Raw genomic sequence first — 16778 nt, 5'->3', positions numbered from 1 at the left:
TTTTATCTGGCGACCGACGGCTCGGGGGGATGTACCTGCAAAATTTAAGTTCGTGTTTGCGGATAAATTCGCCCGCAAGTACATGATTTGGCAGGGGATATGCAGTTGTGGACAGAAAACCAAAGTCTTTCTCACTGACAAGACAATGACATCAGAAGTCTACAAAAAAGAGTGCCTACAGAAACGGATTCTGCCGTTTATTCGTGCCCACGACCGTCCAGTAATGTTTTGGCCGGACCTCGCAAGCTGCCATTACGGCAAAACGGTTATGTAATGGTACGCAACGAACGGGGTCAGCGTAATACCGAAGGACCTCAACCCCCCAAACTGCCCCCAGTTCCGGCCGATAGAGAAATACTGGGCAATCACGAAGCGGAGGCTTAAGGCAAAGGGAAAACTTGTTAGGAACATGACTCAAATGAAGAACTGGTGGAATCAAATCGCCAAAACGGTGGACGAAAAGGGTGTGCGCCGCCTAATGTGCCGTATTACGGGAAAAGTACGAGAATTTCTTCGAAACAGCAATGAATAATTTTTTTAATTTTTTTTATGAAAGAGTAAAGAAAATGCTACATTTGTATGAAAAACAAATTATGAATTCGTTAATAAATGACTGAACTACACGCAATTGTTTGTGTTCCAATATTAAATGAAGCAGACTTTATATCCATGGTCGATAATTTAGGGTAATGGACTTATTTTGGACCGGGTTCATATTTTGGACCACCTTTCAGCATTTTCAAATATTCCCCTCATAAATCATTTTCATCATGAAAATTTTGTACAACTATAGTTGAAGCTACTTCTTACGATTCTAATCATATCCAACATTATTTTTAAACAAGATGATAAGGGGGATACATTTGAAAATAAAGTTTAGAATTTTCACAGTTGGGTCGAATCAAGCATTTCAGGAGGACGTGCCATTATTAGAGTTAACTTTCAAAAAGTTTTCAGCATAGTTGTGATGAATTTAACAACTACAAACATGTTCACAGCTATGAAAAAACACTTCAAAACTAGTTTGCAAGCTCGAAAAACAACAAAAAACTTGTTTTGATAGCAATTTGACCCATGTCAAAAAATGTCAACATAAAATGCGTTATAAACTTGCTGTTAAATGTGCATGAACGTAGTAAGACGTTGAACGACGATATGAAATTAATTTTGCATTAAGTCATTATTTTTTATGCTTCATGAAAAGCTATTGACAGTTTGGTCTGAAAGTTACAACCATTCATGGTTGATTTTCGAGAAAAAAAAATATACTTGGTTATGTAGAAGAGATGACATATAAACCCCGAAAAAACGACAGCAAGTCGGCAAATATGTAACGAGTTCATTTTGTTACAGTTGAAATATCTCAATTAATAGTATAACAATTTTAACAAAAAATATATTCAACTATAGTTATCAGATAGTCTTAAAATGTTTCAAAATCTAGGTAAAAATTGATGAAATGTTTAAAAATTACAAACAAAAAGTTTTTCTGTCCCTGTGGTTATGCAATTTTTGAAGAAAAAAAACTGTAAAAAATCTACGCCAACGATATTTTTTTTTGTAAAACAAAATTTGTTTCAAAGATAAAAATGAACTTTTGTGAATTTTTCAGCAAAAAAAATGGCTTTCAGATGGTTAAAAAGATGGAATAATTCTCGCATATTTATATCCTCATTGAATCTATGTATTCTACAGAACTGAAGTCAAACCAAATCCACTAAGGTTTTGGAAGTCAAAATGCATCAATTGATGTCACTGAGTTGATGATGTCAGACTAACTTATCATTGCGTTCTGAAAATTGATCCTAAAGATAACCCAATTTGCCAGTATTTAACACTACAGAACAAATTTCGTCGAGATTGCAGTGTGCTGTCGGAATTTTCAAAACATTTGAAACATACTATTTAACAGAGGAGCTTTTCTGTTTTTACTCTAATCTTTTCAAAATCCTTTTAAAGCAGAAGAAATTTTAGAATAAAAAGGTTGTACCCAAGACCGTGCGAACGGGGTTGGGGGGGGGGGGGGGGGGTTTAGGGGTTTATCCCCCCCATGAAGATTTTTTCCAAGTAAAATGTTCACCGTAGTATTGGAAAATAACTTGATCTTAAATAAATGTTAACAAGCAAGTCAAAAATTTTGCTCGCCTCCTGCGGGTTTTAGTCTTAAATCAAGCTTGGCATGAGACATGTCATTCTACGAAACTTCATAACGTTCACGGTTCGAAACTAATTTTTTATTGTAAAATTCGATTTGCAATTCAATTAACCTTTCGTATTGAGGCTCTTAACTTGATAAACAAAAACCCTTAACTTCGCCTTAAAAGTAGATTTTTATTAAGAATTGTAACAGAGTTTGAAACGAACCATTTTAACTTTAAAATTAATTTATCTAATACTAATTTTATACATCGAAAAGTTGGAAACCATGCAACAGGCACAATGATCAACAGAATCAGCAAAAAAACAAATCTGTAATCTAATATCCTCTACCTTATTACTTAAATTTTGATTTAATAAAATCGTTTATGTCATTAAAAAGGTTATACTGATATGAAATATTCTTCAAGAAACCAATTTCAGTCTAAATTTAATTTTGTATTTCTTGTGCTTGTTCATCATCAGATATGAAAAGGTTTTGATAAATTACACAAGACCACAAAATCTTCATTTTTCCTAGGTTAATGAATTTAAAAAAGTAATTTTGTCTAATTTGAGAACTCTGGATCTAAATATGCAATCTTTCTATCAGCGTTTAACTGTTATTGAAATAACTTTTTAAAATTGGTTAAAATCTCTTAAGGAAGTTCAGGACTTTTTTGACAAAACTTGAAAACAACAAAAAAACATTTTGAAATAAAAGTTTTAAATGATTAAACAATTTTCTTCAAGATTTAAAGTCTAATTCCGCGAAAAAAGTTGTAGTAGTTTTCTATTTGTTTACTTTTCTTATTTAACGAATTTTTGAAGAAGTTTGAACCAATTTTGTTATGCCTTTATGCAGCAATGTCAAAAATACTTGTATGAAATCTTTCCAAATTTCCAAAAAACTGTCGAATTTTACTTTTTAAAGCCATGCATAATCGTTATCATCATCATCATCGTCAAAATATTTTTTTTTTATTGAAAAACTGGTTCTGATTTCTTTTATAGAAATCAGAACCAGTTTTTTCTCAAACGTAGGTTTAATAGTTAATCAATTATCTATGATTGATTTCACTTAAAACTGACACAATTTAAAACAAAATGTGATAGCCCAAATTTAACAAAAGATTCGAGTTCAGGGTGCTTGAATCTACCAAAGTAATCATTAAAATATGAGCACCAAAATGCTTCTCTTTGAGTTATCATGAAAATTTCTTAAAAAAGTTAAATAATGGTAAGACGTGATTATTGAAAAAAAAAATCTTTATAAAATTATATTTTTCATCTTAATATTTTGTTTCAATTTTTAAATGAATTTATCAAATTTCATAGTACAGTTTTTTTCCATTTTTTGAATAAATTAACCAATTTAAAGTTAAGCTAATTTTTTATAAATTTTTTTTAATAAGTCTATGTCAAATCAAAAATTCACGTTTCAAATTGCGATTAATTTTTTTTTCTAATTCAAAATACATAAATGCTTGAGTTTTCAACTGAGTTTGAGCTTAAGCTCGAGTTTGAAGAAAAGAAATGTAAATTAAGATGAGTACTAAATACCAATTATTATCATTTTCCTAACAATCAATCATGGTTAATTTTTTACCTGATCTGACATTTTTTTATTGGACATTATCCAAATTAAGATTTATTTTTAAATCTGTGTTTTGAAAATATTAACATATTTCAAATTTGAAAAAAAAAATGGACTGTTAAGATATTATGTTGAAGCAAATTTCTAGTTCAGAGTAAGGAGCATCATTTTGAAAGATTTATCAATGACTGACCAAAAACATCATTGATTTAAAACTTCCATTGTAATTTGATTGATTTGTTTATCACTAATTTTTTTTTTGAGTTCGTGTGAAAAATTATAAGTAGGGAAATGATGTTAGAAATCAATTTCCTTCTTTATTGTGTAATTTGATATTGTTATTATTTTTAGCAAAATTTGAATTTCGAAACCCCCCCCCCCCCCCTCCCCCCATGGATAGGTCCTTCGCACGGGCCTGGTTGTATCTATATACATAGTAAGAAATATTCAACAAACAAGTGTGCCTAAATACAGTTCGAGTCATATAGACCCTAATCGGGAAGTAAGACTAGAGACCTTTTCCAACATTGGAGTCCATGTCGTTCTTAAAACGCTATTCTAGGTTATCTAAACTTTAGTTAAACTGGTTTTAAACGTGGATCGTCTTATAGACTTGTAAAAGCATGTTTAAATTCAACAACAGAAACTACCTTCTTATTACACTTAGATTGAGATTTTTCAGGGATCAAACCCCAACCTGCCTCCATTCCGTGCGATGTGTGGCCCAAGTCGGTATTTGGTTTAGGTTTTGGTTTTAGCTTGGTTCGTTGGGGAGCCAAACAGCCAGTCAGCCAGCAGCCAAGTCAAAGTTTTCGCGGCCGACCGTCCATCCGTTTTGTCTCGGTCGGTGTTGCTACCATTTGGGTGGAAGGAAAATGCCACAGTCACAGTCCCTCGTCATCCATTGATTCGTTCGGTTGCTCGCTAGCACGTTCGCTCTCGCTGGTTCTTCGGCGCGTTTTGCCGTGCTACGGACTTGGTGTGGTCTTCGGGACCACAAACCGTGTCGTCGTGTGTGGAGCTACGCATCTTCTCCATCATCTTCGCATTATGTGTGAGATGCTCCTCGGAACTCTACATAGTACTCCACCGCAAACTCGAACTGATTGATACCGTTTGATTCCCTCGTCTCGTCTCGGCGGCTCCCGCGAACTTTACTTCGTCCATTCATCGAGCGAAATGCCTCATCATCGTCGTCGTCGCCGTTTGTTGTTGGTATAATTCTTGCCCAGTTACAGAACCGTAGCTTGAGTTGAGTTTCGAGTTGTGTATCTCCGGTTTGTTGTTTCCTGAATGTGCTAGTCTGTCTAGTTCTAGCGGTGTTACTTCACGGTTCATCAACAATAAATAGATCGGCTCCAGTGCTTCGGCGACTGCCCGCTGCTGTTTCGCGATCAAAGTTTTCGATTGTATCCAAGAGGAGCCCCTCTCTGGGTCAAAATGTCAACCGATTCATGGTGACCTAAGAAGATTTAGTTCGGGGTCGTGGTGGAAGTGAAGTTAGTTTGACAAGCATACGCAAAAAAGGGGGCCAAAATGTAAATGTGTTACAAGCGATGACACAGGTGTTGTTAAAGTCGATTTACACAGTCAGTGTCACACATTTACATAGTTCTTAGCAAGAAGAAGTGTTCGAAAATAGTGGATGATGTCGAAAACCGTAGAGCATAAATAAATCAAGTGCGGATCCGTTCAAGTTGAAATTGGTGAAATATTTCTGCGGCCCGTGAATGGGCGAGTGGCGAAGTGAGTTAGTTTTTTTTATTTTATTTTTTTTTGCTGCTTCAATTTCTACCTACTGCTTATTTTAGCTAAAGTGTGTGCCAGGCGGCCGAGAGTGCAACTGCGGCTTGCTGCTACTGCCGGCTGCTAGTACACACATTATGCGCTTTTCGTTTAGACGATCTATGAGAGGGATGGACGTGTCGAATGTGCCAATAGGAATATTTCCCATCTTAGTTTTACAGTGAAATTCATGGGAACCTATAAAATTGAGGGAGGAGTTTGTGTCTATTTTCAAAACTGTACCAAATAATCATCTTGATTTTTTTGCAAAAAATTTTAGGCATTGAAGTTGCATCAAACAGACCTGTATTTTGAATAAACAAATTTTTGTTTATTCAAACTGTTTGGTGTTTTATTTACGAGTTATGTTTCTTCATTCATCATCATTCAAAGATCTAAAACGATATGACAATCAGTTAGCTCCCTGTATATCTGTATATTGAGATGATTCTTTTTTCGGAATTATGCTGCCGCGCCACCCCATAGTGTGATGTGTGACTTCGGACCATTTTTCTTTTTTGCTAACTTTCGAATAAAAACATAAACATGAAACAAGTAGGCCTACCTATAGGGGAGAAGCAGGCTATTAAGCAGAATACTGATTTTCTCAAATATTACGTTGAATATGTGTATAAAATTATAAACATATGAGAAAGCTTCTGTTTTCTATACATTTGAGTAATTTTTATGTTGAAATCTTCTATTTCGAGTAACCGATGTTATTATAACAGATGACTAAATCGCCGAACCCCAAACCGTGCGGACTAAATGTTTGAAGCAAAATTTCTGTTTCTCTGGCAATATTTTCTAAAAAATTCATTGAAAATGCTTGAACTGATTACTTTTATATGACAGAGCTGTTATTCGATAAGAATCGGTGTCTTTTATAATTTTGTGGATTAAAACAAAAATTAGGGTTACCATCCTATGAAATCAGTTCATCCTCAAAAAAAAAAACTTTACCAAATCTGCTCTGAGATCTTCAGTTCTCTCTTAAGATGTTTATTAGAGCTTAAATTCGAAGTTTTAATGATAGAAATCAAAAAAATAAATTCTGTTCAACCTGTTTATTGGGATAAAGGCATTTTACAATAATGATAGGAGCATACAAAAACACTTTTTATTCATGGGCTTGTGATATAGCTCAGTTGGCAAGTCTGTTGCTTCCTGAGTCGATGTCTGCGAGTTCGAGCCCAAGAGTAAATATCGAACACAGTTGTACCGGATAAGTTTTTCAATATTTGTCCGCCAACTGGAACGTTGATAAAGTCGCGAATGCCATAAATATGGTAAAACGACTATAATCGAAACAAAAAAAAAAACTTTTTATTCATGTTAAAACTCTCATAAAAGTTTAAATTTGTTTTCTTTTTTGAGTTCATTTGAATAAGAATGAAACCACCCAAGTTTTTGTTTTGGGTTGTTTTACGTATAATTTTTAATAATCAAAATATTACATCAAACGGTATAAAAACTTTGTATGATTTTTTTATTTTTTTTAGTTTGTTAATCAATTTAATTCTACTATGCCTCATGTTCAAAGCTTGTTACCCTCAAAATTCATTGATTAGATATGTTGCCTTTTCAACCATTTCGTCAAACGACTGTAGGCGGCTTTAGCCCAAAAAACGAATTTACTAACACTTTCCCCTATAACGATATGTCAAATTACCGATTCAGCCATTTTGGTTTTGTAACTATGGGCTTCGTGGAGTGTGCACCAACAAAGCCCTCAGTTCAAAGAACATTACCGATGAAAAATTTAAATTTAAGCATAACTTTAATCATACTGTTTGAAGTTTTAGAAAACTAGGAAAAAAATGGAAATTGGAATTGAAATGTTTAATAGCTAAGGGGGCTCTTGAAATAATATCTCGATTAGTTTCACTCTAATGTATATTAAGAGGGCCCCCTAGGTAAGCATAGCAGAATTTTTCCCGCATTTTTTTGGCTGAACAAGTTAGCTAAAATTTTCACAATACCTGGCAATATCTGGGAAATTGGTATAGAATTTTCCGTCATAAAATCCGAGCAAATCTAAGTCGTATTCAATGATATTTTTAAAAAACCTAATAGAAAGTGACTAAAACCACTTAAAATTATCATTTTCTTTATCGAAACTTGTCTGCAGGGTTAAAATCTCTTTTCAAACTCAAAAAAATCTATTTGGATAAAACAAAAAAAATGGACCCTAATTAGTTTGCTTTATTAGTCCACTTTATTTTGAAAACCCGGGCATGTCCGAATAAATCCGGGGAATCTTGAATGCCTATCTACAATAATTAATACATCACTTTCTCTTATGTATTGAATAAAGAAAATAATTCAGAAGTTTCCAGCGAATCAAGCATTATTTTCTGATGAGTATATTTTCTCCTCATTTAAAAAAAATGTAACGGCTTTTACGAAGGATGGATTCACTTTTTCTTAAATTTGTCAAAATTTATAAAGATACGGAATTTTCTCGGGCTTTGTTGCAAATAAAATAAAATAAAACAAGCAATCTGGAATGCTCACTTTAAAAGCTTAAGTATTAATGCTTATGATTCAAAATTTATGTTAGTTTTTCGAGCACTATTGAAATTTGCCCGTAATATACACTCTACACCCTTTACATTTATTTTTAAAATACACTTTCTGACCCAGTGTGCTTTGCAACTACTTCCTAAAATTTTTTGTTTTATGAAACTGATTTTGAAATTATTGTCTGTTTCAAAATCAGAATATTGGTACAGTTTCTCAAGTTCTGTTTCATAGAAGAATATATGTTATTCTTAAATACCATATTTTTTGCATTCTCACGAAAAGAGACCTTATTCAAGAATTCCCAGTATAGATATGAGTTTATGTATTCTATTTTAGAAAAAAGTCACTGATCTTTAATTCTTATCATTTTGAAAGTAATTATTTTTGTTCTATGAATTCAAGAATTGACTTCCAATATTTGTAATTGAAGAATTGTCTACAATTCCAAGAATATTTGAAAATTCCTTTTTTTTATTTCTGTTATTGGATATTCCAGAAATACCTTTTTTGTTCATTTCTAAACAGTCTCCCGTCTTAAAAAAGGAGTAGATGAAAGTGGGAGTTTTTTAATTTATAAAATTATCAAATCTGACTTGTATACCAAACTTAGTTAAGTTACTTAGAATCCGTTCAAATATCAAATTCTTCTTTTGTCCCCCCCCCCCCCCCCCCTTCGAAATTTTCAAAAAACCCGAAGAGGTGAATAAATAAAATTTGTAGTATTTTATGTTAATTTCGAAAAAAAACACTAATATTCGAAAGATTACAAGACCAAAATCAAATTGTGGAAGATGGGAGTTATTTCACCTTTTGCATTCTTGATTTTATTGAATTTTTCGATAGAAAATATCTTAATTTATAGGTTTTGTGCAATGATATAGTATGCAATTTTGTTGCATACAAGCTTTTGTGCAATTTGTTCCAATTTATTTAAAATCCTCTATAAATCAACAAAATAGAATAGAATAGAATATTCCAATTTATATGTATTTCGCATTCTTTTTTATTGTCGCCTCAGGATCAATAAAAGACCTCAGGGTCAATGTCAGACCAGGGTGGTCAATTTGTTTTGTGGAAAATTCGATGGATATTGCTCAAAAATTATTCAATTGGGCCATATAATATGAAAAATTTGTATGGGAGCCCGCCCCCTTCCCCCACAAGTCGGAAAGTTTTGAAACTATTTTCTGGTTTGGAAACTGGTTTTCTATGATGTTATTTATTTCTATCAATTTCATTGAAAAGTCATGAAATATTGGGACTTTTTTTCATTTCATTAGAGATAGAGCTTGTGCATTTAAGAAATAAGAAGCAGAAGGCACATAAAAACTGGAAAAAGAATCCATCATTAGTCACTAAGTTAGAACACCAAGAAGCCAGTAATCTACTAGCAATACGCTTAAGTACTTCTTTCCAAGACTATAATATAAAAATTGAGCAAAACATAAAATCGAACCCCAGAAACTTTTTTAGATATGTTAATACAAAATTAAAAAATAATAGTTTTCCAACTCGCATGCACTTTGGCAGCATAGAAGGTCAAAATTCCGACGAAATTTGTAATCTATTCGCCAACTTTTTCCAAACTGTTTACACTAGTTTTTCCGAACAAGATCGTGATACTTCCTTTTTTAGTTATCTCTCTGATTCAACGGTATTAACCGTATTAGAATCAATTTCCTTCGAAGAAATATGTTAAGCCATTTCCTCCTTAGACAGTACTAAAGAGCCCGGGCCTGATGGAATTCCTCCACTTCTCTTAAAAAATCTAGTAAATGAACTGAGTATGCCATTATTTCTTCTATTTAACTCTTCATTGAAATCAGGTGTTTTTCCTCAAGTATGGAAAGAATCATTTCTTGTACCCATATTTAAATCAGGAAAAAAATCAGACATAAAAAATTACAGGGGCATAGCCAATTTATCGTGCATACCAAAACTTTTCGAAGCTTTAATGAATGGAAAAATATATAATCAAATTAAAACTCTCATTACTGAAAAGCAACATGGATTTGTTAAAGGAAGATCTACAGCCACTAACTTACTCGAGTTTGTTACCTATAATATTAGCTGTATGGATCGCGGTAATTCTGTACAGGCTTTATACACGGACATCAGTAAAGCTTTTGACAGAATTGACATCCCCATGTTAATTTTTAAATTAAATAAACAAGGATTCAGTTCACACCTACTGAAATGGAGAAGGTCCTATTTAACGAACCGCTCACAAGTTGTTAGATTTAATGGTTCACTTTCAAAAAGTATCTCCGTTACTTCTGGTGTGCCTCAAGGCTCCCATCTCGGCCCCCTATTATTTATTTTATACGTAAATGATATAACTTGTCTTCTCAAGCAGTCAAATGTGCTAATTTATGCTGATGATATGAAGCTTCATATGAAAGTAAATAGCGAAGAAGACTTCAGAATCTTTCAAAACGAAGTTAATGTTTTTAACAAATGGTGCATTAAAAGTCTGCTCAAACTTAACGTGGCAAAATGTTCAAATATTGTATTTTCCAGAAGAAAATGTCAGTCATATGAAATTGTTAAATTGGGAAATGATCCTGTCAAGAGAGTCAACAATATTAGAGACCTTGGAGTTATATTGGACTCAAAACTTACCTTTGAAGATCACTATAACTCAATAATTCAGAAATCGAACAGTATGTAAGCATTTATAAAATGTTTTAGTTATAATTTCAAAGACCCATACACAATAAAAACATTGTACACAGCTTATGTTAGATCCATTCTTGAGTATTGTAGCGTTGTGTGGTCGCCTTTTCAAATTTCACATAAAAGTTTGGAATCAATCCAGAAACAATTTGTTCTATTCGCTTTACGAAATTTAGGATGGTCTCAGAGCCAATTACCTAGCTATGAATCACGTTGCCTGCTTATAAACATAGAAACATTAAGTGTAAGAAGAGAGTTTGCTGCAATCTGTTTCGTAAACGACATAATTAATCAGCGCGTTCAGTCTGCTTATCTACTTAATCAATTAAACTTTTATTGTCCTTGCCGTCATTTAAGAACAAGAAATCTTTTCTTTATAACCTCTACTCGAACTGATTATGGAAAATATAGTCCAATGAATTGTTTAATGTATAGTTACAATAAATATTATGAGAACATATACTTTCATGGCCGTAGGAACGGGGGGGGTTTTGGGGGTTAAACCCCCCCCATGAGGATCCAAAACAGCAAGCGAGGTATTCCACTCAACACTCAAAATTTTAAATTCAGAACATAATTATGATAATAAAGCAATGTTAATCAAGAATAACAAACTAGACTCAAAACTAATGCAAAAATCTCAAAAATCCATCCCAAGTCCAAAATTTTGAAACACTTTTTCAGAATTTCCTCGCTTGTTCATCGAAATTCTGGTCTGGATATAAAATTTTGAATATAGTTAAACTCATTTCGGAGGTTCTGATTCCAAAATTTCAAAATTCTATTTTTGTATTTCGGATTCTGTAACCACTTCAGCATTCTTGATTTCAGTTCGAAAAATCATTAAAAATTAGAAATGAAAAGCTGCTTTGAAATCCATGAAATCCATCCATCAAATTTAAATACTGTTTTTTGAGATCATATGAATTTTCTATATTTTGATAATAATTTCCTCGGTATCGATTTTCGACTGTTAATAAGTTTTTTGAGAGTAAATTTTTCGGCTATCAGTCAACTTAAATAGCAAAGACGACTATTTATTTAAGATCCACATCGGATCGAAACGTTGGATCTTAAATAAATAGTCGTCTTTGCTATTTAAGCTGAATGAGGGCTCTAAAACTTAGCTCATAAAATTCTGATCTGAAATAAAATTCGGAAATTACATTGTTTTTGTACATTGCAGAAATCGTATGGAAATTCGGAGACAGATTCAAGGCACAATTTTTGAATTCTGGTTCAGAATTTAGATTCAGAATGCAGATTCAAAATTCAGGAAAAGGTTCAATTTGTAATACGGAATAGTGTAAATAAATACGAAACATCTCGCTTTTCGCTTGCCAACAGTGTGCCACACTTCGTAGTATAACCCGAATGAACTGAATTTGAGTGTTTAACTTCATTTAACAAAACTGGACTCAACATTTATCCTAACTTAAAAATGCTAAATTTGTAAAATTTAGTCCAGAGGTTTCTGAGATATAGAATGCCAAATTTCGGTGTTTCGGTGTTTCTCTTCATAGATTTCTTTGCGGTCATTAATGAGTTCAGATTGTGTGTCAATTCAATTTGCAGATTTCAATTTCTTAAACAAAATTTGCTTGTAAACACAATTCAATTTAAAATCACAAATATAGGGGAGAATTTGATTTCTTTGTTTTATCAGAAAAACCCGATTTTTTTTTAATCATCCACAGGATTTTCATTATGGAATTGATTCTTTATGATAAATATTTGCTGTTAAAAAACATCTTCATCCAAAAAATCTGCACAAAATTTCATATTTTCCCAGTGTATTATTTAACATTATTAAGTTCACCAAAACTCAAGCATTTAATTTCAGAAATCAATAAACCAAATTCTGCTCATTTAATATAGATAAGAGAGAGAGATAAAGTATATTGATTTGAGTATTTGATATTTTAAAAGCAAAGAAAAAAGGTCCTGAAAAAAGGTTATTTTATGCCCAAATCGACTAAGTTTGATCTACCAGGCTCTTAAACAAATTCAAAGATTTTAACCATCAATGAAAGCGAATTTTGCTCACTTTTTAGTACTTGAGTACTTAAAAAGTACTTAAGTACTAAAAGGTTAAATACAAAGTACTTAAAAATAAATAATCACAAAGTTAAAAACATAATTTGTTTTTTTGTATTCGTGAATAGTGGGGCAAAAAATCATAGGTCCCCAAAACCCCCCCCATGAGTCGGTTCTTCCTACGGCCCTGTATACTTTACTATGTCAAAACAGCAGCTGAAAAAAGGTTTTTACGGTAACAGGCACCGAAGAACCTGACTTTGTAAATGTAAAGAAAAATCATTATTATTAAGCCTATTTGAAAATTGTAATCCCTAGCTTTAAGTTATTATATATGTAGCCTACAATGTTTGGCGAAATAAATAAATAGATATTTTGCCAATTCGAAGTTCGAAATCCCAAATTTATACTGACATAAAAAAATAAGGTTTCTAAAATACGTATACAATTTAAAAAATCTGTGAATTTCACTAAAATTCTGTTTTCTGTGACACAGATTCTGTGATTCCGTGAAACTATTACGATTTCCTACGGCTTCTCTTAAACTCAAAATACAAGGAAGTATTTTTTTAACACGTTTTTTTACACGGCACCTTTTTTCGGTTATTCGTAGGCTTTTTCACGTGGTTTTCGCAATAAGCACGGAATTTGAGAGAAAACATTCGAAGCCCTTTTTAATCCAAAGCACTTAAAGTATTTCCAAAATTAGAAAAATCTTAGCTCTGAGGCTTGGCAGGTGAGACCTGAGATAATGGACCTGAGAGATGAGGCGTGAGACATGAGAAGTGAGAAGTAAGAAGTGACGAGTAAGACGTGAGAAGTGAAAAGAGATATGTAAGACGTGAGACGCTAACAACTTCTCATTTCTCACTTTTCACGGTTCAGTTCTCACGTCTCATGTCTCACATATCATGTCTCACGTCTCAAGTCACATAATTGCAATTTCTTTTCAATGCAAAGCACTTAGAATTTTTTAAAGTTGGAAAAATCTTAGCTCTGAGGCTTGGCAGGAGAGACCTGAGATAATGGACCTAAGACATGAGGCATGAGACATTAGAAGTGAGAAGTGAGAAGTAAGAATTGAGAGATGAAAAGTGAAGAGTAAAACGTGAGAAATGAGATGTAAGACGTGATATGCTCAGCTTTAACTTTTCACTTCTCACGTCTCACTTCTTACTTCTCATTTCACACTTCTCATTTCTCTTGTTTCATTTCTCACTTTTCATGGCTCACTTCTCACGTCTCATGTCTCATGCCTCACGTCTCAGATGACATAATTTCAGTTGGAATAAAGTTGGAAAGCTTTTAGCTCTGAGGATTGGCAGGAGCGACCTGAGATAATGGACCCTGAGGCATGAGACATGAGACATTAAAAGTGAGAAGTAAAAAGTGAGAGGTGAGAAGTGACGAGTAAGATGTGAAAAGTGAGATGTGAGATGCAAGACGTTAGACGCGAACATCTAACTTCTCACTTCTCACGTCGCATTTCTCACTTCTCATTTCTCACTCTCTCACTCTCTTTCTCATGTCTAATGATCTTAATTTTCGGAGCAGGTCCCTCCAGTCACAACTTCATATGTTTTTTACACATTTTTCTGCAATTAGCAAGGTTTTTTGCGGTACGTATATCAGTGTAAAAAAACTTCTATTTTTTTGTGTTTGTAACCCGCTAATAATTTAAAAAGTTTATAGTTTTTCTTTATCAAATTGGCATAGAAGTTCGAAGGCACAGTAAAATTTCGCTTTCCGCTAAAAAGTGAATCGGAAATGCATCGACACACCGTAGCTGAGGCAGAAACAGAAAAAAAAACAGCTGCAATAAGCCCCCAGGCGCTAACATTTCTGTAGCTTGGCTTTGCAATAAAAAAAAAAGACGATCCAACCACCAACAATTTAAACGAGTTCAAAATAAATTGTGTGTGTTTTACTATTCCGGCATCAGCTAGCTCTAGCGAGAAAATTGTGCTGGTAAAGCAGCTCAGTGCATCACCGGCAGCACCGTTTTGGTGCAGCAACGCTTTTTCGCCTACAATTTGCTAACAGAAGTACGATTGTATGTGTTCAAAAACTGCAGAAGTAAAATTGATTGAATAAAAAAAACAAAAACTAGGCAAATGTGTATTTAATGGGGGAAGCTCTCGGGAAGCGTTCGATGCGTGTAGTTGTGATTTGTTATTGTTTGCTGGCTCTGCTAGAATACTTTTCTTCCTCACTTTTTTTATTTTCCGCCATTCAGGCGTAGTAGCAAAAAGGCAAAAAACACCGATGAACGGAAGTTGATGTAATTTTCTGAAAACCGTTCGCATCTTTGCAATTCTGAAGGAAGTTGCATCGCGTTAGCAAGCTTCGCGATAGCTGCTAGAGAATTTTTCCTTTGTTTTTTTTTCCATAGAGTTTTTCTACTTTTTGCGATTGTATAGTGTGGATAATTCTGAGGAATCATGATTTATTTGTCAGAATCTATAAATTTTGAAAATGGAAAATGGTTTAAAAAAATGTATCCAGGAATAAGTTCCGAATTTTTAATTCTGCTTGTGTTTTTTTTATTATTGATAAATGAAAATTAGGATCTGATGTTTATCTTCCTTTACAAAAACCTTAATGAATTTAAATGAGCCATTTTTTCTCTCCCCTTATAAGTTGCATTTTTGGTCAATTTCCTCGCCAATATCATTATCGGATGATGTTAATGAACCACAAGTTTTTCAGTTGAAAATAATTTTTTTAATTTTTGTTAACTTTTTTTCCATTTTGTCGTTAATGACCTTCAAAATTATATCTTTTGTGGGTTGTGGAATTCCTTTGTCCCTCATTTTTACATTACATTTTTAACGTTTTTGTTTCCTTTGTTAATATTAGCAGAAAAACCGTAAAACTATAACGTTACCCTCGACCGAATCATCAAATCGTACACGATTGATTTCGCGAAGGTAGAGGAAAAAATCAACAAACAATAAAGTTACAGTTTGAAGAGCAGCGATCCATTGCTGAAAGAATAACAGTGCGTGATCATACCCGGGCAGGATGAAGAACTAAACAGGAAAGAAAAATTACAGAAAAAAAGAAGAAAAAAATTCCAGCAGCTGGAAGGCGATAATCAACACAACATCGTTTTGAATCGAGTAAAACATGCTGAAACGCAACGCAGAAGAAGGAAGATCATTGAAGAAGTAAATAAAGAAAAACAGTGAGTGAAAATCGTAGAAGAGGGCAGCCCCAAGAATAAATTAGAGGAATAGAGGAATAGAAAAGGTGAAGCATAAATCCGTATTTCAACAGTTCAAGTGCCGTCGATTTGTTGTTGAGGACTCAAAAAAAGGGGGGAAAGCGAAACTTTGCGCTATGTGGGGAGAAGGCAAGAAAATCTACAACAAGTGATGCCTGCGATGAAAGTTGTGCTGAAGAAAGAGTGAGGTAGAAGAGGAAAAAAAGTCCAATTCCATAACATAATTAAACAACAGTTAGCCCGAAAAGTCGAGGGAAGTGTAAGAGAAAAGTCAGCTCCCCTCGATCTGCTGGAAGAAGAAGAAAAAACAAAATATAGGAAAGATAAGTTCCAAACTTGAACCAGTTCTGAGCCGGGGCAGTCAATCAACTATCTGTTTGCTGAATTGTTGAATCGATTCGTGGAAGAGTACTGCTATGTTGATCTGTTGAGTGTTCTTGTTGCAGTAAGGTAATGCTTTTTTTTTAAACATTTTGTCCAATAATAATATTTTATGAGAAAAAATAGAGAAATTACTATGTTTGCAATTTAATCCTAATCCGTCTCAGATTTTGTTTTTGCTAGTTATAGATCTAGGAGTGGCAATTTGACACTCCTGACAAAGTCCACTACACTTCTCTTGTTTCTCAACTGATTTGTAAAAAAAATTATAGTTTTGGAAACCTTGTAACGTAACTCAAATATGATTCTAAGATAAAATTCTGACACAATCATTCATTTTTACGTCATCCAAAGTTTAGGAAAACTAAAATGAAATATCATGCTTTAGGGAAAAGACTGTAGATAAGCTACCAA

At 33.4% G+C, this 16778-nt stretch overlaps 1 protein-coding gene across 1 annotated transcript in view; it reads left to right on the top strand.

The window, feature by feature from the left end:
- Positions 1 to 15616: 15616 nt before the first annotated feature.
- LOC129740905 (ecdysone receptor-like) overlaps positions 15617 to 16778 on the top strand; it is a 618558-nt gene continuing 617396 nt past the window's right edge. Inside the window, exon 1 of the mRNA XM_055732554.1 lies at positions 15617 to 16433. The gene's annotated coding sequence lies outside the window, so the exon portion shown is untranslated. The remainder of the gene's footprint in view (positions 16434 to 16778) is intronic.

Source organism: Uranotaenia lowii, chromosome 2 (assembly GCF_029784155.1).
Source record: "Uranotaenia lowii strain MFRU-FL chromosome 2, ASM2978415v1, whole genome shotgun sequence".
NCBI classification, from domain to species: domain Eukaryota; kingdom Metazoa; phylum Arthropoda; class Insecta; order Diptera; family Culicidae; genus Uranotaenia; species Uranotaenia lowii.
Note: the sequence above shows the minus strand (reverse complement) of the source record. Positions and strands in the feature narration are given on the sequence as shown.